General features: G+C 42.3%; 1 protein-coding gene across 4 annotated transcripts in view; it reads left to right on the top strand.

Moving 5' to 3' along the window:
* The window catches only part of ARHGAP32 (Rho GTPase activating protein 32), a 258191-nt gene that overhangs the window by 71517 nt on the left and 161259 nt on the right, over window positions 1-25415 (top strand). The window contains exon 1 of one of the 4 annotated variants that reach the window (XM_056322829.1): window positions 80-157. The exons of the other annotated variants lie outside the window; for them this stretch is intronic. The gene's annotated coding sequence lies outside the window, so the exon portion shown is untranslated. Of the gene's footprint in view, window positions 1-79; window positions 158-25415 lie in introns of those variants that run through there. 4 annotated transcript variants of the gene reach the window in all.

Raw genomic sequence — 25415 nt, 5'->3', positions numbered from 1 at the left:
GCGCAGAGCCGGGGTGCGGGGGGCGCGGTGCGGAGCGTGTGCGTGTGCGCGCAGCATGGAGGGAGGGACCGGAGCTGCTGCCGCCTCCAGCGGTGTCTGCGCGGCACTTGGCTGCGGGAGCCCTCGGAGCTGGGAGGAATCTTGATGAATCCGAAAGGTCAGTACTATCAATAAATCACCCAGAGATGAATGCTCCTCTGAGATGCTTTCTTCCTTTTTTCTTTACCCCCCTTTTTTTTTTTTATCCCGGTTTTCTCATAAATGGAGTATTAAAACGCTACCGTATCTCAGAGGAATGTAATTGTTTCACAGTTGGTCGTAGCCAGCAATGTCTAATAACAATGTAAAGCATGATTTAAAAAAGGCAAGCGTGTCATTTTCATGTAGCAAATGCAACTTCATTTTAATTTTTAGTGTATTTTTAAGCATATGGATATGACGGTGTATCTTTTAAGTGGTTGAGTATTTGAATGGAGAAGGGTTAATTATCTCCTTCAATCAGATTACACCATGTAGGTTACGCTGGCATGTAGAAAGCAGACAAAGTGTAATTTTGCATCCCGTTGTTCATGTGACAGTGGTCCTCGAGGCATTTTCGGGTAAAGTATGTAGAATGTGGTTATCAGCATGACTGAAATGTGCATTTTTTTAAAATGAAAAATGTAATACAACCTGTCCGTAGCGAGTAGACCACAGACTCTTGTACTTTGGCTGCATGAAAAGAGCAGTAGTCACAAGGGTTCTGTGCTGAGCATGGTTGGTTGCTTTTTTTTTTTATTTCCATGGTTTTGGGTTTTTTTTCCTTTCTAATGGATAACTAAGTGCTGTTGATATGGTATGGGTTTAGGAGCAATAGTTCTGGAGGGCCAGGTTATCGTGTAGTTAAAATTCTTGTGGAATGAGACACTGCTGATTATCTTCATGGCAAATCGTCTCCTTCACCCTAGGCTTGGATTTGTGCTGTGGCTGATATGAAATAAGCCTAGTGCTGTTGCGGTTCAATTGAGATTTTCTACTTCAGGGCTGAGAGTGCATAAATATTTACTGGTGGGGGGGAAAAAAAAAAGTAAGGGAGTTGGGGAACCAGTATAATTTAAAACTTGCTGTCTTGGGCATGCTGCTTTCCACCTACCTGGTTTACAGATCAAGGCTGTTTCTGCTAAACTAAAAGTTGTTTATGAGGATAGCTGCTGGAAGCTGGAGGCATGGCTGCTTATTTCACTGTATAATATATTATCAACAAAATCTTGATAATTTATGCTAACTCCACCCACTTCAGCTTACACTGCCAGAAGCCAAAGGAGTGTAGCTCCCACCAGCAGTGCAAAATTCTCTCTGAATTTGTCTGCATTTTCTTTCTTTCTTGAAGTATTTATCCTTAGGAAAGCTGCTACTGAGTATCTTCTCGTTGTACTACCTAGTGCCTCGGGTACTGTGAGAAAGCTGTTGGGTGATTTGAGTTAGAAACTAAACTGTGTTTAAAAATGTGTATGGTGTGCTAATGCTAAGCCTTTACACTCTGACTTCCTTTGTGACAGAAAAAGCACAATATGCAATATATTGTCACCCATGAATACACATGCTGTAGAACACTTTGTAAATAGGAGCACTGTAGGATTGTTTGGTGTGAATTCTCTTGGGCATGTGGGGAGCTTGCTCTGAATGAAAACTGGCATTTGTGAGTAGGTGGCAGTGTCAGAGTGTGGAATATCAGGTCTGTGGCTAAAGGCAAATGAAGTTTAGTAATGATTTGATACAACCTATGCATTTTTCTTCCAAATGGGTCTTGTATTTTAGTGCAGTCTGCAGACTAAGTATGTTCTAGTTCTGGCAGCAACAGTCCTTTTTTTTTTCTTTTTTTTTTCTTTTTTTTTTTTTTCTTTTTTTTTTTTTCCTTTTTCTGCTTGTGCAGGTAGTCCAGAGCATGACAGAACTTCACATTAGCTTATTATGTTCTCTGAAGCTTATTATTAGGCTCTCCAAAGGGGAGACCTTTTACTCATGTTCCCTCAGTGTCTTGCTTTTCAGTGTAGAGGTAAAAAATTGTATTGTTTCTTAGAAACAAGACTGGTGTTTAATAGGATTATAGAAGTATTTTTAACTTCATACTATCAGTCCAATGCTCCTGAGTGATACTTGGACTGCAGAGGAGTTCCTGATTATTGATGTAAAAGTAAATCTAGACAGAATAAACTGCTGATGCATATGTTCTTCAGGAAAAAAGTAATGTTCTGAGCAGACTATCTAAGGGTTGGAGAATCCTTGCCCTACCTGTAGCAGTAGCTTTTTGGAAGAAAACAGCAACTCTCTGAGAGCCTGTGAAAAAGCAGCTCTTCCAAGGGACAGCCGGGTCACAGCACAAACAGCAGAGCGGTGTATGTTACTTGGGATAGATAGCATCTTCCAGGCCAGTCTTGGGTGATTTATGTTATGCATAACCAGTTCTGGGTGACTTGGCGTGTCATAGCGCTGCCTGTGCTAGAGCTGCCCGGGGACTGCAGAACTGCCTTTATTCCTTTATTCCTGACCTCTGGCTCCTCTCGTGCACAGCCTTCCCACGCTCCAGGGGCGAGCAGTGGGCTCTCTCCGGCATCCCCAGGATGCTTTCTGTGGAAAAAATCCCTGTGGATGTTCATATGGAAGGAGGGGACAATTTTATCAGAGCACTAGTGAGCACGTCCTTCTCTACCCCCCCCCCCACCCCCCCCCCCCCCAGGTCGTCTTGCAGCAGCCAGCATATCGCATATACTGTGTGACATCTTCACTATATTTATATGAAGATTAAAAAAATAATCGGTTAATCCCCCTTTGTCAAGCTTTCTGGTTTAATCTTTTTTTTTTGCTTTGAACTGTGTTTCTTCTTATTGTTTGATACTTTATGAAAACTTCAGGCCCTGATATCAGGGATCAGAATGTTTCCATATTCTGTTCCTGACGGTGATCATTAAAGGAAAGTAAATCCCCTATTTTTCACCAACGGTTCGATGTCATAAAAAGGAATGTTATTCCCAGCTTCCATTCCATTATCAGTCTGGAGAAAAGGTGGAAAAAAAACCCCTCTGAATACCTGGTGGAAGGGAGAAACAAGGTGACTTTGAAATGGTGGATGTGATGGACAGGAAGCAGAAGAACTGGGACGGGGTCTGAGCCTCACAATCATCAGGAGAAAGACCAAAGCAGGCAGCTCTTTAGCTGTTAGAGGCAGAACAGGGTAGATTTCAATGTGTATTCATGTAAAAAGCAAAAAAAGAGGCAGATGTACACCTTTAGTACATTCTTTTGAATGAATGTGTATTGGAAATAGTAACAGGATGCCCTGGAAGGGCTGAGAACTGCAGTAGGCATCTCCTCACTTTCCTAGAATGGCGACATACTGTTCCTGCTTAACTGTTCGTTGTTCTTATTAGTTTATTTGTTGAAGGAGCTTTCTGTGTACTGCTTGCTGAGAAGAGCCTGCAAACATGTTTGAAGTGTGTATCTGGAAAGCAAATTAAAATATAAACCTCAGCACTTCTGTCCATTTCATGCTCATGCCTGCTGCTTTGTCCTGGCCTAATGGTGGGGGCAAGAGTATGGTTTGGAGTGGGGATGATGGGGTGAAAAGGGGGAGGAATTTGAACGTAGTACCCTTGCTTTGGAGCGCCATTTATTTTCTAGCTTTTCTTAAATCCTGTGTTCATTCCTTCTGAAACTGAACGTGGAGTTTGTTACTGCAGCACCTCTGGAGATACCTCAAGGTGACTCAATACCTATTTTTCCGTTAGTTGCCTTTTCTTACGCAATGCCTAATCTAATCTGCTTTTCTTCCTTCTTTGGCTAAAACAGCAGTATAAGCTCAATACTCATAAAAGATCTGTTACAGTTGTTTTTCAAAGCTGACAGCAGCTGGTGTCTGGTCCGAGGTGCTTTGTGGTGGCAAAGACCACGCTCACTTCCAGGAGGCGGTGGTTGTAACGGCAGCACCGTGTTCGGCAGAGCCAGGCGTGACCCCCCTTCAGCTTCCTGGGCCAGAAGCAGCCTCTGTGTGTTGGGTAATCCTCATGGCCTCCACTCTGACTTACAAAGGATTGTCCGGCCTTGCGTTCCCTTTCAGGAAGTCCCATGGCTGAATAAACTTCTGAAGCATCCAGAAGATGACAGTGCATTACCGCTTGTTGGGTTCCATATTTACAGTTACCGTAGGTTCATGTTGAAGCTCTGTGGAGGTCTGAAATCTCTGGTTAGTCAAACTTGGGGAAGGACTCTTAACGTGACACTTCTCATAATGCTAAAGACTAGAAAGCCCTCGTTATGTTAGCATGCCAAGGGTTTAACACAGCTCTTTGTTTTTTAATTTAGACAGTTCAAGCTGGGGGCAATTTTAGCTGGGTGAGCACAAGCATCCTATTGCTTTTGCTGAAATAAGATGATGGCTTTGTTGGACATCGAGCTGATACACAGGCGGTGGTAATGGCTTGTTTTCTCTTGGCAGATGAATTTAATGCAGTGCGTAGTCCTGATGGGATTTAACCACTCTTGGAGGGGGCAGTCCTGTTGTTACGACTCTCCACTTAATCTGAGTCTCTGGGTGTAGCTCACTGTTGTAAACCAAATGTGACACACTAATGAACTCCAGCGATGTGTGTTTTCTTCTTTTCATTATGTATTATACAGCAATTTTCCTATTTGCAATGCTATTGAATAGTCAAGGATTTCTCAACGTTTTCCCCCCAGGGTTTATAAATTAGTGCTCCAAACCTTGTTCAGGACTGAAATGTAGCAGATGAGATTACATCCCTTAAGGGGTATTTTAACCATGCAAACATGCTTTAATTTCTGGCCACACTTTTTCATGTGTGTATTGCAGAAGGTTTTGTCCTTTTAAAAAAGTGAAACATAACAAGACATAACACAAATACAGAACTTCCAAGCCTCTTCACTCTGTTGTTCTCTGTACTTTGTTTTCTCTTACTGGTACTTTAATGGAATAGCTTTACTTGCTGTATTAGATAAATGTAATTTGTAAACATATATTCTGTCTCTTTGCAGCTTGTCAGTGTGCTGAATTATATTTTAGGAGTGTAAGTGTGCTGGACCAATGCACATCATGCTCTTTTAAACATTATTTACATATATTATCCAGCTATTTTAAGTGCATGTGCCTACAGTGACTCATGAAAAACTGTTTGTTTTTAAATAAAGATGTGCTAGGAGAAAAATTTTGAGAACCGTATCAAAATACAATGTGAAATCAAGAGTCAAAAGGTAAATAAAAAGAGCACTGAACTAGTTACTACTAAGTTTTTTGTGTGGTTTCTGAGAAAATCTTGTGATTCAGAGCGATGGGGAGAGATGCAGTATTTTCATGTTTTCCATTAACGATACAACATTAAAGCTGGAACTTTGTATGGCATCAAACACACGGCAAGGCCCTTGCTGCACTTGAAGTAATAAAGAGTTTTGACCTCAGCCATGTGGCCTAACACATTTCCTCATGTGTTTGAAACTTAAACGTTGACATTCTCCTTTGAGAATAATGCCATAAGCCATCCCAGCTCCCGAAGACTAGCTTTAACGTGCTTTTGCATAAGCAAAACCTACTTTGAAACCAACTCTTGGTAGCGTTCATCCTGGGGAACAGCCAAAGCCTAGAAGCAGATTTGAAAATTCTCTGAAGTTAAATTGATCTCATACGGTACACTGAAAGAAAAGCAGACTAGACGGAGTGCTTTCCTAGCCAGAAACAAGGCACGGGTTGCAAAAAGTAAAACAGGAGGAGGAAACTATGATGATGTCTTAATTTTGCAGTTTCATTTGATGCAGTGTTGACAGCTTCCCTTTGAATGGGGACTTTCCCAGCTTCTTAAACTACCAAGGGAACTGCTTATGGGCACACATGAAAATACTTAGGTTTTCATAGACTGAAAATCTCCGTTCCCTATTAATGATGGAGGGAAACAAGGCCAATGTAAGATATCAGCATCCTAGTATTTGTGGTTGCAGAGAGCCATTAAATCTGTGCCCAGAAGGTTAACCAAAGCTGTGTTGACTTTTTTCGTCTACAAACTGATTTGTTTAATACTGCCACGGTTGCTCATAGCTTTTTGCAGGAGCAATATAATGAGATTAACAAGCTTCTGATCGCTTCCATATCTGATACCGAAATCCCCATGGGAAGCTGTGAAAGTGTGAGAGCTCTGTTGCTCTCGTACGGGGGCTGCGCTGGCAAAGTTAAGAGTTGTTCTTTATCTGAGATGTTATAGATTTGGTTGCTGGGATGATGGAGTAGCTTAAGCTTCAATCTGTAGCCTTGGAGCCAGCGTGATTTTAAGAAACAGAGAAGAGATGCTGAGGCTGCCAGCCAGGGGGTTCATTATTGGAAAGAAAAGACAAACACCTCCCTCCTCCCCCCCTGCGACACTCTGAAGAGGGAAGCAAGTTTCACAGGGAGATAATTGTGCTCCTGGAAAAACTGCTGTGACAGCTCACAGCACCACAAGTGGAGTTCTTGTGGGGAAAAAGCCATGTTAGACAAACCAGTTTCTCCCCTTTTTCCCCGGTTAGGTATGGTGTGTATGCATTGTGTTGAAGCACTTGGTACTCACCTCCTTGCCTTTGCTTTCTTCGCCTGCTTCAGGCTAACCGGCAGTAAGTTTGTTGGTTTTGACTGGCATAGCCCACAGTCTGATTTTGGAATGCAGACTGACACCTGAATTATATTTTCCCTTGCTTATAAAAGCATCCATGATTGATTGATTAGAGTGCAAAATTAGGAGCTTTTTCTAAAACCAGAATGGAGAAAGCTGCATAGTCTTATTTAAAAATGAACAAACAAAACCACAACTCAGTATTAATTTTGAAGCAGTGTTGTGATTCTGTGCTTTCTTTACCCAGTGCCTTTATTATTGTTGAGATGTTAACAGCTGCAGTACATATTTTTTGGAAATCTCTGCCAGCCTCCATGTTGGAGCTCGCTGTGCACCTCCATAGCTCACAGCCCCTACTGTGTAATAAGGTGCATGTCTGATTTTTAATTAGTTTTTCCCCAATTTCCCAGTGGTTGTCTCTCCAACTGACAAAAATGGCTTCTCTCCAGTTCTTGAGCAGTAGTTAGCTTGGTGGAGACATTGCTTTTTGGCTTGTGTATAGGACTGATTACTTGCAGGAATAATACCTCTTTTCTCCACGCTCTGACCTACGTTAACAAACATTGGAGACCCGCGAATCACACAGAAACCTTTTCTCTAGCAAATGTCTCTGGTATTGAATACATTCTCCCTTTCAAGGGCTTGACCACACATGGAACTTCTCAGGAACAGCTGCTCACAAATAATTCCAGATGCGGACAGACCCTGAATACAATGTTGTGTTCTGTTATTGGCCCTGTTTACGCTGACCTCTCCCAGTCACTTTTATTGCTTTTTAAGCTCAGGATTACCTCTTTTCTCATTTAAAATACAATTTCTAGATACTTTTAAACCTCAAAAGTCACAATCAAAATCTGAAACTACTTTTATTCATTGCTCTATTCCTTTCTGCATTTGGGGTTGGCAAAGTGGAGGTGCTTTGCTGCTGTGGTCATCGTCCCTCTGACAACAGGTCTGCAGAGCCCCTGGGTGCGCAAGCAGTGAGTACTGGTCTCATTTTTGCTGCTTATGAACTTCAGGAGAGAAAATGAGCCCCCTGAAAACTGGTTACTCAGTTACACGCTCAGGTCAGAAACGCTAATATGATGTGGCAAGGGAAAATCTGAACTTCTTGGTCACAGGACTTTGTGGAGATCAAGGAATATTGAATTCAGTTTCTTGACTATGATTTTCCTTATTTCTCATTTCTTTTTCTTTTTTGGTGGGGAAATGTCAGAGCAAAGATAATTACAAATCCTCTAAATTATTTTCAGATGAGTCAACGTGCAGTCAGTTGAACAACGGAATGTGTACTTGACCGCATTTACACAGAAAACAGCCAGGAAAGCCACCAGAAAGCGGAGGGCTGGAATTGCTTGAACCTTCTTGGCTGCCCACTGTACAGGGAAGAGCATTGTAGCTCTGCCAGCTGGAATGCAGCTGCTCCTGAAATCTGGCACCTAATGTGGAGTCCTGTCAAAGTACATAATGTTGAAGAATCCTGATCAGTAGGTTTGCAGACAGAAAAAGCATCAGTGAAGACTTGACTTGCAAGGGCGGAGGGAAGTGCTGTTAGGTCTCTCTAATCAAGTCTTTCAGCCTTGCTACTTTGAAGATGAAATTTGTGTGGGTTCAGAAAGCCATGATGGGTTATCTAGGGTCACCAAAACAACAACAAATATATAGAAAAATAAAGTATTGATGTAGAAGTCTAGTGGTTCCACAGATTATGGGTGCCTGTGCTCCATCGGTGATCTCTCCAAAATGACTCGTACAGCCTGGAGTATGATCCTCGAGGAGAATTGGATACCACGTAGTGATTTTGATACACAGTTTTTCTCTGATTTTTGTGGAGATAGCTTTAATGACACAGTGGGTTACTGAAAAGTGCTACGTAAAAGTAAATTTCAGTGTCATCAAGAACAACAGCATAAGGACATGATGCTAGTTCACAGAGCAGAAACCTCCTCCTGGGCCTCTTCAGTCCTTTCTGCTTTTTTGATCAGTAGTAAAGATGTTAAAAATCCTTGCTATCTGGGTGCTAACACAATGTAGCACTGATGTTGCATTTCAGAAAAACAGTACTAAAAGGAAAAAAGTTAAAGCCGATTCCGTGAACTATTATTCTGGTTTCTCTTTGACTCTTTTCATGCCTCATAAATTATTGTGGCAGAAAGGAACAACAGAAAATTTCAGTTTATTTTCAGTTGTGCATTTCCTTTTGTGTTCAGTCCTTGGGTCTATGTATGGTGAGGCTGATACGTTTATTCTCCTGGCAAATGGCACAACCGGGCATCTGACACAGATTAAGTGAGAAGGGGGAAAGTATCTGCAGTACCATGAGGTATATAACTATGTATTTCCTATTTTTGTTTCTTCATAACTGTTTTACTGACAGACCTGACTTGCTTTTTGTGAGCAAATGTTAGATTGAGGAATGAGATGAAGTTGCATGAAACACGCCTGTCTTAAAATTGTCATGCAGCTGTGTTAGGTGCATGCGGTACCTTGGGGAAATAGTGTTGTTATTACAATTATGTGTATGTCTAGTAGTAGAGTGAAAAAGGTAATATGTGTGTGAACGTGTTATACCTTTTTCCCCCCCTGTTCTTAAAGGAATGGAAAATAAGTTTGTGGAAATAGCCTATCTTTTTTTATGTACTTGTTTGGTGTCCTAATGCAGTAGGCTGATATTTTATAAGTTTGCAATTTGATTTGAAATGTGTGTGGTCAAAACATCTCCCCGTTGTCACACGTAGAGGGGTTTGACTTTTTCCCTGCCTGTTGATGTTACATTTCTTCTGCCTGTGCTCGAGGCTGGCCAGGGCACGTGATGAGCTCATACGTGACGCATTTCTCTTTATGAGTGAGAGAAGTGAAGAGTAATGTATGGTCCAGCGCTGACTCATAGTCCTGTGCTTGAACAGAGTGAGTACAACACTTAATTTAGAGAGATCGGAATAAAATTACCAGGGCTCCCAAAAGGATTTCTCCATCTTTTTAATTCCGGGCTCTCTGATGGCTTCTTCCAGCCATTCGTCTCATGCATTATGTGGCAGTAGCTTATCCTAGTGCTGGCCTGTGCTGTTTTATACCAAAGATGGTGGGTTTTGCCATTCTTTGTGGGTTTTTTTGGTTGGTTTTTTTTTATATTTGTTTGGGGTTTTTGTTTTGTTTTGTTTTTTGGTTTGTTTTTTTTTTTTTTTTAAGGGCAACCGTACCTAAATTAGGCTGTGTATATGCAGTCAATCTGGAGACTGAAAGACTCTTTTTAAAGAAATACTGATCTACTAGAGTGGATTGTCTGTGGTATGGCTGACCCCTCAAGCATTTAAAAAGCAGCTGTCAAGTTACTGAAAAAACCACAACATTGACTTTAAAAATTATGCCTTCTGAGGTGCACTTTGATTAATTTAATTATTTTTTTAAAAAAATTTGCCCTCCAGTTTGAGTTTTTAAGTGCAAGATGGGTCAAGTTCTTCACCTTCCGTCTGCGAGACAGTTCAACAATTATAGTGAAAGCGGAGAAGATTTCTTCACTGTTTGACTCTGTGACTGGAACTTTGAAAATACAAAATGTTGGGAGACTTGGAGTGGAACGACAAAAAAATTCTAACATTGAGTCTTGCGCATTGTGTTCTGGTGTGCTTCTAATTCATGGTCATGGCCAGTCCCAACGACATTTATGCAAGTCATATAAGTCCTAGTTTGTCTGGCAACAAAAATATTTCCCCATTTCTCCTTGGTTCTTCTTTAAAAAGTGGGCAAGATCTTTTTTATGCATGTGAGTATAGAAATACGCACACTCTTTTTGTTCTCTCTGACGGGGATCTTAAGTACAGCTTGACATAGAACTGTGTTCTACTGTGGCAGCATCTCCTGTTCTGGGCCGGGCTTTATAAATATCCGCTGAAGGTAGGCAGCCAGCTTCGTCCTCCCTTCTCACTGGGAAGGTGGAGTTCTGGGTACTGGGAGAAGCACTCAGGTAATTCTGTCCGCTTTGTAGAGTTGTTCTTTGTCTCCTACAGGGAAATGACAGCAACACGTATGTATATTTTGAAATTATTTTTGTACGTTATGTTGAAGTACTCTGAAATACCACTTTGCCTTCAGGGTATATAATGCATTTCATGAACTCCAGCTCCACGGCAACAAGGGGAAGACAAGGTATTGATCTCAGGGATGCAGCAGACTTTGCAAATGAGATTTCGTATCTGATTACAGCTAACAATCTATTGACATAGGATATGGCATTGGTAACAAATACCCATTGAGATGTAAAAATGTTGTTGAACACCAGCTGATGGCCCCACACAGGCTTTTTAATTAGTACCTGGCCTCTTTTTGAATCAAAGTGTGCCTCTGTATAGGGAAAAATTTTGACAAATTCCCAGTGGCTCATAAAAGAACAGAAAATAACTGTTTTGGCCTATTCTTTCTTGTGCACGCACAAAGTTTTCTTGGTGCCTGCTAAGGAAAAAGTATTACCAGGGAGCCTGGATGCACAGAAATTGAAAGACTCATAGGAAAGAACTTCAGACTGCTACTTACTGGAAAAAGGGACTTGTGCAGTTATAGATAAAAGGTATGATGTGGTATTGCATGGAGTTTTGAGGACAATATGTGTCTGGCGACTTACCCTGGCATTACCTGCTAGAAAAATCCTGATGGTTGTTTGACTGTTTGCTCTAAAAGAGGCAACAAACATTTCACACTCAGGGATGCTGTTGTCTGCGCCTGCCCATTTGAAAGCACCAAGACCTGAACGAGAGACAGTAGTATGCAGTAAAACTGCAGGAGACATAGTTCCAGTACATGTTTTTCTAAAATGAGCCCCAAAACTTGAAGCAAACAGGCTAGTTACTAAATAATACTGACTCAGAGCTGCAGTGTAGTCAGGGGGGCCCAGGTTAATGCACCAGATGTGACTTTCTGGAGAACAGATTTATTTAGACCCTGTCACGTTAATGAAAGGTGAGAGTTTGCAGTAATCCTGAGCTGCTCACGTGGCTTGCTGCGCTAGGGGACGGAGAGTGCCAAGCCTTGGAGAGGGAAGAAGCTACTGGCAGGTTCAAAGCATTGAAAACTCGCAGGCAGTGGGTGAGTGACTGCTGGGCGCCACATCAGCGAGCCGCAGAACTGCGAGTTAATGTTGATGAGCTCTCAGCTGGCCTTCCCATCCCTTTGGCTACCAAGTCGCGTGTGGGGAGCTCCAGCCAGAGCGTGGAGATTCCTGGCAGTGGAGTGCTCTGAGAACTGTCTTCTCTGGGGGTTTTGAAGGTGTTTTATTATCACCCATCAGGTTATGGAAATGCTGATCAGTAGGGAGTGCGTGCAGCACAGGTAGCAAACAAGAAATACTGGTTTTGGAAATAACTTTCATCATCTTCAGCCCTGTTTGAAGAGGGGACATACTGTAACAGAAACTGCAGGTACTTCTGATTACTTGTTGTGTGCCCACTCGATAATGACTTTATCTTTGCATGTGTATTTCGTAAAGATTGTGATATAACTATCTTTGGAAAAACAGGTATTAGGAATTCAAGGGAAGCCAGGAGCCGATGAGTTTAATGTACAACGCATTAGAATATGTACGGATGTAACCTCTTGACTAGGTAAAATACACTTGCTTTTGCTGATTCCATAAATAAGTTATCTGCTTGCTTGTCTCTCAAACATCCTTTCCCAAACCTGGCACAAACATTCCCCCTTTCCCAGCTGTCTTAAAGCACCCTTAATTTGGTTAAGTCAGAGAAACAGTACCCATTAATGTTTGATGTTTTCGGATGCTATGTATGAACAGAACAGGAAGGAAAAACATGCACGTTACGGGATACCTTTCCACTATCACAAACCTCAGAACTTAAAAAATGATACTTTTTACTACCTGTGCAGGCATCTTGAGTGTGCTAAAAGAAATGAATCGAACCTGACCAGCTGTTTATGCAATAGCGAGTGTGGGGCAGCATGCTGATGGAAGGTAAGACAGAAAGTCTCAGGGTGGGGTTGGTTCAACGTTTTCTGTCACCATTTCTGATGGTGTTGCTTTGTGTGTAAACAATGGGTGCGAGCTGTTTACGGCAACCGATAAAGTGGGAAGTTTTGTCACAGTTTCACGCAGGAAGTTTCCAGCAGGAAGTTTCACGCACAAACACGTTGTGTGTGCGGTGGGAAATCTTCCTCTGTTCTGACAGTGCATTAGATCTGCTTGCACGTGCTGGGAAAACAGAGTTGTGTCATTTTTAGAAAACATATTTAATTACTGCTGTGTTTAGAATAAAACGAGAGTGTGTTGAAAGCTTTAATTATTTAATGGGAATACAAGATGATAGCAATCTCCATCCAAGAACAGAAAGGGTGTTCCCTCCCATAGGTTTTCCAAAATGTAATGGGAGGCGTCAGGTCTGGATGATATGATATTGCCTGTTCATTTATTACGTGAAAAACAAAGCAGAGCAAACTGGAAGAAGTGACGAATATAGTTTAGAGATAGTTTACATTTTGCTTGACAGACTTCTGCAGTTAACTATGAGGATCTTAGGACATGAGTGCCAGGAGTTTTCTTGCAAAAAGTGTCTCTGAGTCTTATATTAAATGTAAAAAGCTTTGGCTAATCACCTGATTAATTTGATGTATTTCAGCATAAGAACAGAGCAGTGATTCGTCTTTTACATTCTGTTTGACATAAAGAACAAGCTGTGTAGCTATCGCTAATGTTTTCTCAAACAAGGGAATAATGTTAAAAAAAATAAATAAATTCTGAACAAAGTTTACAAAAAGCATTTCAGTGAACTCACTTGTCTCTGAGAAGGAAGAAGAGGAGGGAAGGAGCCCGGCTTGGGCTGTCACATGGAATAGTGTCGCGCGCTGTGACCTGCCTGGGAGCGTTGGGCTGGGGATGACACCAGAGCTGGGGGAGATGCAGATAACCATGTCATAACCCTTCGGGAAGCCACCAGCCTCCTCCTGCCTGAGAGGAGGGAGAGGAGCCTGGCTCAGAAATGAACCTTCCGATCCCGCTCCTGTATCAGACAGAAAGATTTCTAAAGTACAAAAAATGGTGACAGGAAATCCACGTTCTGCTTAAAAACGCGGCTCTGAAGCCGAATTCCGGTTTCCTTGTGGTTCAGGTCACGCCCGTTCATTGCCAAAGATGCCATGAAAATGTGACACAGAAGTGGGGGTCGCTTGGGCCTGGGGGTGAGCCAGGTCTTTGGCCTTAGGAGGTGCCGGGTGCAGGCTGGGCCACCAGCGCAGGCTGGGCTGATGCATGCCGTCCCCAGCGAGCCACGGCCCCAGCTCGCACGCACGCCTCGGCTGGGGTAAGGCAGTCCCTTATGTTGTGGTAAGTACTTCGGGTTTCTGAAGCCTCGATACCCGCTTGGTAAACAGGCCCTGAAACCGTGCTCCTACGGGGCCTCAGCTTTTCCGTCAGGCTGGTAGTTCAGTGCTGTTTCGTCCTCCGTTTTTTTCTATTTCAGACCCTTCATCTTTCCCTCTCTCCCTCCAGGTGTGTTTTTCTGCTTTGGTGAGGAGATTTAGTGATGGCTCCGGTCTCGTTCCTGTTGCACTGGGGTTTTCCCTGGCCTGATGACAAGATGAACTTTCTTTTCTGAGCGTTGTAGTGGTGAGGAGGAGATGTGAGGAGCGGGGGACTAGCTCGCTGGGACATTTTGTTAGCAGTTCGGCTGCTCCGTATGCCCGATCCTCAGCTGGAGCCTTTTGGAAGTGCTGACAGGCTGGTCTGTTTCCTGGAAGTCGTATTAGATCTTAGAATTTTATTCCTTTGTTCTCCATATTCTTACCTTTTTGAGTTTTTTAACCTATTCTCACACAGCCTTCTCTTTTGCCGAGTGATTCCTTATGCACTAAAAAGTCTTTTGCAGGTGTCAGTTCTAAAGTCATGATTACTGAGAAGGGGAGGAAGCTTGAAGAGTACTGTTTACTGCCATTTTCCTGGGCACTGAAATTAATGTGCACTGGTTTCGACAATATCTCTTTTCTTTAGGAAGGCTAATAGCCCGGTCACTTCATTATCCTGCCTTTCTGCACAAGTGCCAACGTAATGGAAATGCTTTCATTTTCCAGACTACCCTTTGGGTGCTTGAGATGCTTTCAAAAGCTGAGCCACGCTTTCTTTTTTTTTCTGTCAAACTGAAAAAAGCTATAAATCTGTTCATCACCTGTCCCTTTAGGTTAGCATATTGCACCTGCAACCCTTTTTAATGTCTTAAAACTAATCGGACAGTGTGCTTTCACCGGTAGGTACTTCACCAAATCATTAAGGCTTTATTTCTCTATTTATTTATTTTCCCAAGAGGGCATTTTAGTACTGACAGCATGAGTCAGGACAATTACAGGTTGCAGTGAAATATTCCAGCTTCTGATGTGATGCAATATGAACTGGAATGAAATGTTACCTTAGTCATACTGAAAAAAAAAACAACAAACCCCAAACCCAATTAACACACTGTATGCTGTGTTACCTGCGAGGCAGATGTCTACCAGTTATCTCTTCCCTCTAACATCATCCCCCCAGTGGACGTGGTTGTGTGGAGAGAGCCTGGTAAGGAGAAATATTGTTCTTCTGTGCGTGTGTGCAAAGAGGTTGTCAGGATGGAGTTAAAAAAGTGTGTTGTCCACGGCTGTGTTTTGTGAAGAGAAGGCTATTATGAAGGAGAGAAGGCAGCCAGGACTCTTGGGTTTTATATCAGGCTTCACTGACTCAGCCAGTGTGGAGTTATCTTGTGCATTATTTACACCATTTTTACCCATACAGCAAAAATAGCTATTTTACAGGCATATTTTGACTTAATTGCGAAGAGTGCAGCTCAAGTATAGAAACTACTTCAGGGTAAAATTTTATTTTGTTCCTGTTGGTCTTTTGAAACAAGATTGAAAGCTGGATTTAGTGGCTGGCTGTAATTTTCAGTAGGATTGTCCTTGTTTATTAACTTTCCCTCCTAACCCCTTGAATTATAGGAATTCAGCCCAAGGCGCTGGTGAGTGGTGAATGTTGATGCAGGTGTCAGGGTGATGCTGCAGATGTTGGGATTCTCCTCACTATGACTTCCTGGGTTTAACTGTAACTTATTTTGACACAACAGTCCAAGGTCCATCTTGACCCCTTATTGCCAGCCAGCCATCCAGCTATACAAATCCACATATATATACAAATCCACGTGTTTTCACGTGCTAGCCGAAAAGCCCCAGCCTTCCTTGCCTTGCAGGGTTTAATTTTCTCAGTAGTGGAACTGGATTGTGTCTTCTGTTAGCCGTGAAGAGTGGTGTGATGGCAAAGGAAAGCATTTTAGAAAATCACTCGAAGCACTGTGACCTGCTCTGCTGCCCTAGTGAGATTTTTCTGACCTTTTCTCCCCTCCGACTTTATAGTTCCCTGCTTTAGCCAGCATAGTTGTACAGATATATTCTGTTTGCACAGAGAAGGTGTTGGCATCCTCTCATCTTTTATTACTCTGATGCATAAGCAAAATGGTCGCAGAGATACCGTGTAGAATTTATACTGGTGGAACCACGCCAGGAGCGATTTTGAAGGCAGAGGAGAGGAAGCGATAAGGCATGGTATTTTTCAAGTGATTGGATTTGCCAGTGAAGAATGATGGAAAGGAATTATGGTTACCTGAGACATTTTTTTTTTTTTCCCCCCAGCCTTGTAACGCACGTAAGCATCTGCTTAAATGTCACTGAACTTCACCACGTGGTTCAAGCCAGACAGCTACCTGAATGCCTTGGCGTTTCTCCTGCAGCTAGGTTCCAGACTGGAGGGACAGTAATGCTTCAGTGGTAATTTAGGAGGGTAGAGGATTAAATGTTCTTGAAAAGCTATTTGCATAAAGGTTTGCAAAGGAGAGAATGAGTGTGAGAATGTGTTCAAACTGAGCAGTGAAATGTGCACAGCTTGACTTGCCTCATCCATCTGGTTGGACTACGTTATCTATGTTTAACAGATTACATTTAATCTTACCATTTCAGGGAGAGCTGTTGAGCCTCAACAGACACGGGAGAGCTGTCCTGTGAAGTGATGCAAGTAAAATGGGAGCTTAGATTTCATGCTAGTTTCTCAGAACAAGAACGGAGGTGCAGAAATATCATGTCATCTCTACGTCCTGACCACGTTCCTTGGCTTGACAGGCCAGGAGAAGAAGGGGTGGCTCTCCTGCTTTGCCACACTCCTCCTCCTCTCTGAGTTCGTGCTGGATTCCCCAGGCTAGCATTTTCTTTCTGCCATGTGCTTGTCTGACTTCTGTCCTGGCTTTATCTTCCTGTCATGTGGCTCACCGAGAAAAGCCGGTTACCAGCCTACCTAGGCAGAGGTCGCGGTGAAGCAGGGGTTAAAGCCAGCTCAGTTTCCTGCTTCTCTGCTTGCTCAGGTGTGCTGCAAAGTCCAGTAAAGAATGGCTGATGAGCAGAAACAACTTTGTGCACAGAGCTTATGGGGCTAGGCAAAATTCCAGGCTGGGAACTCTTTGTTTCTCTTTATTTTACTTATTTTTTTAAAGTAGCTCATTTCTTACAGAAAAGACTTTTCTATCTGCTGCTATATTTTTTCTTCTTCTTTTTTTTTTCTTTTCTTTTCTTTTTTTTTTTTTTCCTGCTGAGTCATTGCACAACTCAACAGTCTTTTGTGCGGCTTGCTTCCTGGAGTCTTAAATCTGTTTGTCACGTACCTCTCTTCTTTCCTCCTACATTTAATATAACCACACTTATTTCAAGCACTTCTGCAGAGCGGAACCCTGTCAGATGGTCCCATGGTATCTCTCTGTGATCAGGGTGAGTGAGGCACGTATGAATGGCAGAATTTGTCCTGTGCTCAGTAAGCTGTTATTCCTGTGCTAATGTTAACATTTGAAAATTACTCATTTTCCTTACACAGAGGCAGCCGGCAAATGCAGGTGTATTATCTTGTAACTGAGGGGACAGAAAACCTTGTTTCCTTTTCCTTTTTCATATATTCCACTGCTGGCCTCTGCTTAGGCAATTAAACATGTTTCCTATTTCTCATCCTCTACAATGCATTAGAGAGAGTCCTCTTTTTGTTGTTCTTTGAAAATCTTTTTGATCTTGGCTTTTCTGTGAATATGTAGTTCACTTTTTTTCCCTCTTTCTTTGTACCCCCCTCCTTCTGCTTTTAAAATTGGGTTGGTGTTTCAGGGACTTTCTTGGCCTGCCTGATGTAAAATCAAATTACTTAAACCCACAGAATTGTGAAGCAGTGCAATTAATATGTTGTGTTTTAAAAGGGTGACTATTCCTGGCTGGCATTTTTTTCAGTTTTAAAATGTCCTTGGTCTCAGTCACAGGTTATTTTCTTTAATCCTTATACTTTGTTGCTCATAGTTTGCTTTTCAAACGAAAACCCATAAACATAAGCTTGACATTCCCTGCCCCCCCTAAGTGTTTGTTTCATATGCTTCCCTCCCAATTAATTAGAAATAACCAACAAAACTATTTCTTTTCCTGAGCTTTGGCATTCCCAAAGGATTTGAGTGATGTTGCATGATGAAGCATTGCAGCATCCTTACAACCTCAGGTCCTCAGCTCCAGCATTTGCAAAGGTAAATGTCCATTTCTCTTCACTCGCTGTGAAGAGACACACGTAGGCATCAGGACGGGGCCTGCAAAAGCCCACATGGGGCTCTACAGGACGGGAGGTGGCCAAAGGCAAGAGAAGGTCTCTGGGGGATGTGTTAGGATCTTGCTCATCCCTGCTTTGTGAAGCTACACGCTGGTGCAGGTGAACTGAAATGGTGCTGTGGCTGAACAAGGCATTCCTGCCCCTCTGGCTTTCATAAGGCCCACCGGAGCTCTCGTAGCCGTGTGCTTCGCTGCTGATCCAGCGGAAAGCTAGTCCTTCTTAAAATTTATTTATTTTTCCTCCAGGCCAATATCTGTAGAGATGGGCTGGCACAGGGAAGATATGTCATCAGATGGCTGGGGCGAGATGGGGAGCCACCCCTTTCGGAAATAGCAGAGCCCTTGCATGGCTGCTTAGAATGTTCCGGAAACCTCGTCGCTGGATAAAAGTGCTGTCTTGAAGCTGTACTGCCTAAGCACTTCCATAATACTGATCCCTGCAGCCCAGTACGTCTATGTTTGGTGCTCCTAGTAAGTCTGTACTTAGCTTATTGCTTTCACTCCCTCTCTCTCTTTTGAAAGAAGTTCAGAAGGTGATGGGGGAAGGAGAGGAGGAGGTATTGCATAAACCCTTAGTGGTCAGAGCCACAGATTGGGAAACAGGAGACTTCAAACGCTGTCCTGAGCCTGTGCAACTGCATCCTCTGAGAGAGCGCCCTAATGATCTGTCAGTAACTTGTTCTTTTCACCAGGCTACAGCATTTTGTGGTGGGGATTGGGTGAGGGCAGTGTGCGTGGTCTAGTCTGCACAGGAGGCTGTTGTTCTCCCTCATCCTGGGTTTTTTCCCCCCCAGGTCCTGATAAGGTGTTTGGTCTTTATGTGCCTTAGGGTAAAAGCTGTGCTATGGTGAGTGGTCTCGGTGGTTGGGAACTGTGAAACTGATGTTATTTCCTATTTTTTAGGCTCAGTCTTCCCCTGCAATACTGGACAAGTTCCTTGAGCTGTCAGTTACCATGGGTTTTTGGAAAATGGATGGAAATACTCTCTTTGCTCACCTCTTGTCTGGTTTAATGTAGATAGTCCTTGCCTTGACATTTGGTAGTCCTCTGGCATACTCAAGTACAGCATTTAGCATAATTGGGGTCACTAGACAATAGCGCTTATTATCGGAAGTCTTATAATAAAGGTTACACGTGGCATTTCAGTATTGTGCTCCTCTGAGTAGCTTTTAGAGTTAATGTCTTTGTTTTATGATGTGCCATCTCTCAGTCTCTCATCCAAAAAGAAAAATAAGTCTAAATTAGACTGAAGCCTTGGCTAATTGTTCTTTTTCTATTCATCTCTGTGGCAGCAGGAAACCTGGCAGCAGGGTTTCCATTCACAGCAGACATGCGTGCCAGCTCAAATGCTTTTATACCAAAAATGAATGGGTGTTGAAGGTAAAAATGATGGGACAGTAGTGGTTGCAGCTGTATCCTTGAGAACTCGAGGCAAGGGAGATCAATAATTTTTTTCTCCCTATATTGGGGGTTTTTATTATTCGCTGAAAAAGATATTTAGCAGTTGCAGATTATTCCAAAAGGGCAGAGTACATGGTTTTTTTGTTTGTTAAAGACTGCATGGGTCTGTTTATAGTGCTGGTGCTGGTTCTGCACAAGGTAAGAATGGAAATGTACTCTCAACCGCTGCGAGACATTTTGACCCCTGTAGCACCTTCGTCTTCTGGTCTGTGTACAGCTTTCAGGTACTGCTTCCACTTGTCACCCCTGTATCTTACTTATTGCACTGCTGCCACTTCCATTTCCTTCTCTTGTGCATCAGAAACACAAGTAGCAGATGGGTGGCCTGGGCAGATTTATCCTGGCTAGTGCTTTGCTTTTCCAGTATTGTGTTAGCCTCGGGATGACCCGTTTGTTTGTGATACACATCTCTCTGCTGTCGAGAAATAATTACAGTGTGGCTTTGCACATATTATGCCCATATGACCCCCATCTGGTTCAATCTGTCCCTGATGCCTTTCTGTAGTCATAGGCCTCCATTTAATTCCATTTAGCTGGTCAAGAGCAATCCAGTAGGAATAATAATAGTGAAACATGTTAGTAGTGATTTCTAGACATAGAAAGGACAGAGTACCCACGTATTTGCTGTTGATATAATTGCAATTGAGTGATAGTAGCACAGATAGGAGGAATGCTGTAGTGCTATGGTGCTAGAGCTACTAGTCATTTAAGACTAGTAATTTAAGGCAGAACAGTGACAGCTGGAGCTACTCTTTATTTATTTGCTTATACTTATCTTCTATTATTTGTTCAGCTAATCAGGTTCTGTCATCCCAGACTTAATTTCCATTCTTTTCCTTGTGAGTATTCACTAGCAACTCCACTTTGGATGTGTTTTTTTTTTCCCCTGGCTTCTTCCACAGGGTGCCCCATCACCATGCAGTGCGAACAGTACATAGAGCATCATTTTTGCAGTGTCCTGGGTAGACAGAACGAGTAGCTCTAGGTAGGTGAGCAGCTCCATAGAAATGTTTTATTTAGGGGAAGGATTTCCCTACTAAGAAGCTAGCTGACTGGACAAGTTTTACATGTTGTTTCATGTTATGAACAGTTGTCACTTAATAGCATGCAAAGCTAATTGTAACTGATTAGTTGATTGCACTTGATCATTCCATGTGCTGAAAGCATCATTTTTCCAGAATGTGCTTCTATGAGGAAAGATTAGATTTACCATGGCTTCACATTGGCACTGAACTGCAAACAAAGAGGAGATCAGCCCAGATGAGTGTCCTTAGATCTAGGTTTAGGTCATTACAATTTTGGAGTGTGCTTTGATCTTTGCTGCATTTGGATTAGCTGCAAACAGATGGGGTTTATTACTGCTTTCTGTTATGGTAATATTTGAAGCCTCCAGTTAAGATCGGAACTGCTTTTGCTGGGCAGCGGGGAAGACATGAGATGAAGGGCTGACCCGGAAGAAAGCATAATCTTAATAAACAAGACAGACAAAATACGGGAGATTGCCAAGGAAGTGCAGGGAACAGGTTTTGACCAAGAGCGTGGTGAGATGGTTCCTGTCTTGCCGTCCTCTGGATAAGGAGTGGTGGCATCTGAGCCCCATCGTGCCAGGGTTGGAGCGCAGACCATTCAGACCATGGCCAGCGGGAGGAGGAGAAACACAAAGACTTCTCTGGGGAGCAGGAAGGGCAGGAGCAGCCATCCTGCCATCCTTTCCCATCTCCCTTCTGTGTTGAAACTTTAGAGCTGCTTTTAGTGATCTATTAACTGTAAATGAAAGGTTAGTACCCTTTTTCCCTAGAGGAAATTTTCTTTAATACTTTTATATTTATTCCTGAATCAAACAAGAGAAATCCAAGTCAAGGCTCAGTGATTCTGATTGTTCAGTGATTTCTTAATTCTTTTTCTAATACTGGGCAAAAGTGATAAGAAAAACCTGTTCCTGAGGATTTTATTTTATTGACTGCCACTGTGTTCTTCTGAAAGAAAATGCCAAGCACCTACTAAAACAACATCTTTTATGTGTTGCCAAATAAAAGAGCAGGTTTGTTCAGTAATATATGTATGCAAAAGCATGAGGATTCAGTGATTATTTTTATAAACCTCTTTAATAACTAAGAACATGTCTCAGAGCTTGTAAAAGCTGAATATTCCAAGAACTTACTCTTTTCATAAAGTGTTTAAAGAAATTCCAGTTATGTAAAACCTGAATGCAAATTATTACAGCGCAGTTCAACAAAGCTTTTAGGTACATGTTCCAGTCCCTTCCAGAGCATGAAGTACATATCTCTTTATTTATTTACTTATGTACTTTGAGATCGGTATTACTGAGTTGAGACATAAAACACAGCCGGGTGAGACAAGAAGCAATAACCGGAGCTACTAAACTATGGCAGAAGAGCAGAATAAAAAGAAGGTGGGTCTGTTCACCCCCAATTGCCATTTGTTGCTTTCAGATTTAGAGAAGATTTACCAAAGGTGGTTTGGGGTTGACCTTGCAGCATACCTACAGAACTGTGTTTTGAGGAAAGGAAACAATAACAGTTTTTTGCTTTATAGTATGCTGTTGGCTTCTCCTATCCCAGTGTCCCAGCTACTGGGAAGAAAATTAACTCTATCCCAGCCAGAACCAGGACACGCAGCATCCCTCCTTACCCCTTAATGGATGTGAAGAGCATCTCTGGAGTGGTTAGCCATTTGATGTCTTGAAGGTACCTGCAACCTGACCAGTGGTGCCAAGGTCCTGGTGGTAGAACTACCATGGCTGGCTGAAGAGAGTAGGTCACCGTGACAGCCGGTGACAGCCAGCCCAACTACATCTGAGGTCTTGGTGAGAACCAGGCAGTGCCCTCAAGCACTAGAATATTCGCCCACGAGCGTGGGGGTTTTTGCTTTTGCAGCTGAGGGTTAGAAGATGTGTGTGATGCACAGCACGTGCTGTGTCAGGGATACTGAGAAGTCAGTTGGTGGGGGGGGGGGGGGGGGGGGGGGGAAAGAAAGACTATAACCAAGACTAGAAAGGCTGCCTGTTGTACCTGACGATATCTTTTTGCTAAAATGACAACTGTCACCCAGACTTGCCCATTTGCCCACAGGTTTTAAATTCCAGGTGGTCTGGCAGCCCAGAAAACGTGGCTTAAATATTCTTGCAAATTAATAAACAAGATGTCTATTTTGAAGTCTGAAAGCTCAGTTATACCCTTGAGCAAAGATAGCTTAACTGTCTGACAGTACTGGAGCTTGTATTAAAGCATGTCCAGAGAGTTGGAATGAGGCGAGAAATCAATATGTTAATTAATCTCTGCAGTACTATGGGCCTTCTCTGCTTCCCTCTATAGATGTATATTAACAGTGGGAGGACGAACATGTCCATTCTGACATTGTAAAAAATTAATCAAGTGATACTGCTGATTTTAAAAAGATCTTTATTTAAAACTTGCTATCTTTCATTTTAAAAACATTTTTAATGTCATATATTCTTAAATGAAAGGTTAATCCAGAAAAAAAAAAGGAGAGGTTTTTCTCTTTCTCAGAGGAAAAGATTTCTCTCCTGAGAAACAGCTGAGAATCTAATTTAACAGGTGGTGATGCACATCAAGTGGGAAAGTGATTTTTATCTTCAAAAAATATTTTGTAGGAATAGGAACCCCAGAACTAAAAATAGGCGCTAACTAGTTTTTTGTGATCTTGTAAATTGCCTTCTAGAGTTGAATCACAATTAGTAATGGGGATCACACAATTCCTTTGACTGTGTCATAATAAATTGGTGGTCTCTAATGTGCTTCCCAACACAGGTATGGTTTTACCAGACTGGATTTGGAATTAGGAAATTGGAAAAGCTGATACTGTAAAGTATTTTAAAACTGTCTTTGTAGCTGTAAGTTACATGATTCATTTTTGAAAACAATCACAATCTGTAAAGTGGAATTAATCTGTCTTTGTAATAGTGATGATCCTGTTAAGAGCGCTATTCCCGTAGCTTGGTGATTTCCAGCCTCCTTTATTTGGGCACATGTCCAAATTTGCCCGTGAAGCATGACGTTCCTTGAAAGGTGCCTATTTGCTAAATAGCTGCATAGCAGCAACGAACTTGGTTTTTTCAACTTCTGCTCACACATACCTGTAGTTCTCAGACCCTCACAGATCCATGGACCACAAGCTGAGAATCACTGATCTAAACTTTGAAAACTAGGTAATAAGTACATCCTTATTAGCACAGGTAGTGCATAGAGTAATCCGGAGAAATTTACGTTGGTTTGTGCGTACTGATATTTGAATGATATTTCATTCAAATGCTTTTTAAAAAATATTCTCTTGTTGTAGCCTACTCTTATTAATTTTTCTTGTGCAGTGCCTTCCCAAACGATTGAATTTTGGCTCCCTGACTATGAACTTCCATCAAAAGTAGCAATTACAGCTTTCAACTTTGTAGAATCAATCACAGTAAACCATTTAGTTATGCCAGGTTTTCATTTTGTGGTCAAGAATTAAATACAATCCATTTACCATTTGTTTATTTATGAGCTATGCTTTAAGCTGACCTTGTAGGTCTTTTCTATCTTCGCATTGTGTGATCCTTGAGACAGACTTCAGAAATCTTGTTTTATATAATACAGATGGACATAACGTAATCAGTAAGGTGTTGACAAAGCTGATTTAAAACATGGGAATGAAATCCTTTCAGGTCAGCACTGGCAGCCTTCAATTCCCATCTCTTGTTTCATTTTTCCTGGGGCTCTTGAGCTATCTCTGCTTTCCATATTGCATGATTATTTTCTTCCTTTCCACCGTATTAGTTTTAATTTCATGGACACAGAGTTTACTTGGAAAATTGGGTTGGGGGAGGGTATGTGCATTTAGGTTTTTTCCAGTCTCTCTCATGACATTTCCTCCCTCTCCCTCCCCCCCCCCCCCCCCCCTATTTATTTATTCATTTATTTATTTATTTATCCCCCCCCTGTGGTGTGTGTGTGGCACAAGTTTGGGATCAGAAATGAAGATGTGTCAATGTTTCCCACTTCATTCCAACTTCTTTCCCAAGTGTTTATAAGCTTTGGGTCAAATTTCTGCTCCTGTTTCCAAGTTTTTCTATCTTCCCTTGTGGTGGTAAGGGGCTACCTGTATGATGTGAAGAGCCGTCTTATTCCGCTGTCATATATTGTATGGTGACATCCACAGTTCTTTACATATTTTTTTTCCTTTGTAGCATTGTGATCCTCATCTTGATCATGTTATTTTTAAACCATCTAAAGCAGAGTTTTCAAGGTGTCTCTCTGTCAAATCACCCTTGGCTTAGCTTTCCATGCTCTGATTGAGAGTCGTGGGATTGAATCCTGGAAACTCTCTGCTGGTTACATCAGAGAGACAGGAGAGACTGGAATACATCCAGGCTGATACGCTATACCCTGAAGGGTTAATACGCTCAGCATCAGTTTGAGGTTTCTGCAGCTGTGGCTCACCTGTAGTGAAGTCCTGAAGCCTAAAGTAAACCCAATTCTCATTTGTCTCAAAATATCTTGTCCGTTTTTGTGGTGGTGTGTGCCCCGCAGCACTGTTTGTGACTCCTGGACTTGCAGTACTGCGTCGCAGTTCCCTTTTGATCGCTGTCTGCTGTCTCTGCTGCTCTCCTCTGTCTCGAGCAGTATCTGTTAGCAGTGCAAAGGGAAGGGCGCTTGCTGAAGACAAACACGGTTGCTA

This window comes from Falco biarmicus, chromosome 20, assembly GCF_023638135.1.
Source record: "Falco biarmicus isolate bFalBia1 chromosome 20, bFalBia1.pri, whole genome shotgun sequence".
NCBI lineage: Eukaryota > Metazoa > Chordata > Aves > Falconiformes > Falconidae > Falco > Falco biarmicus.
The sequence above is the reverse complement of the archived record's forward strand: the minus strand, read 5'-3'. Positions and strand labels throughout refer to the sequence as shown.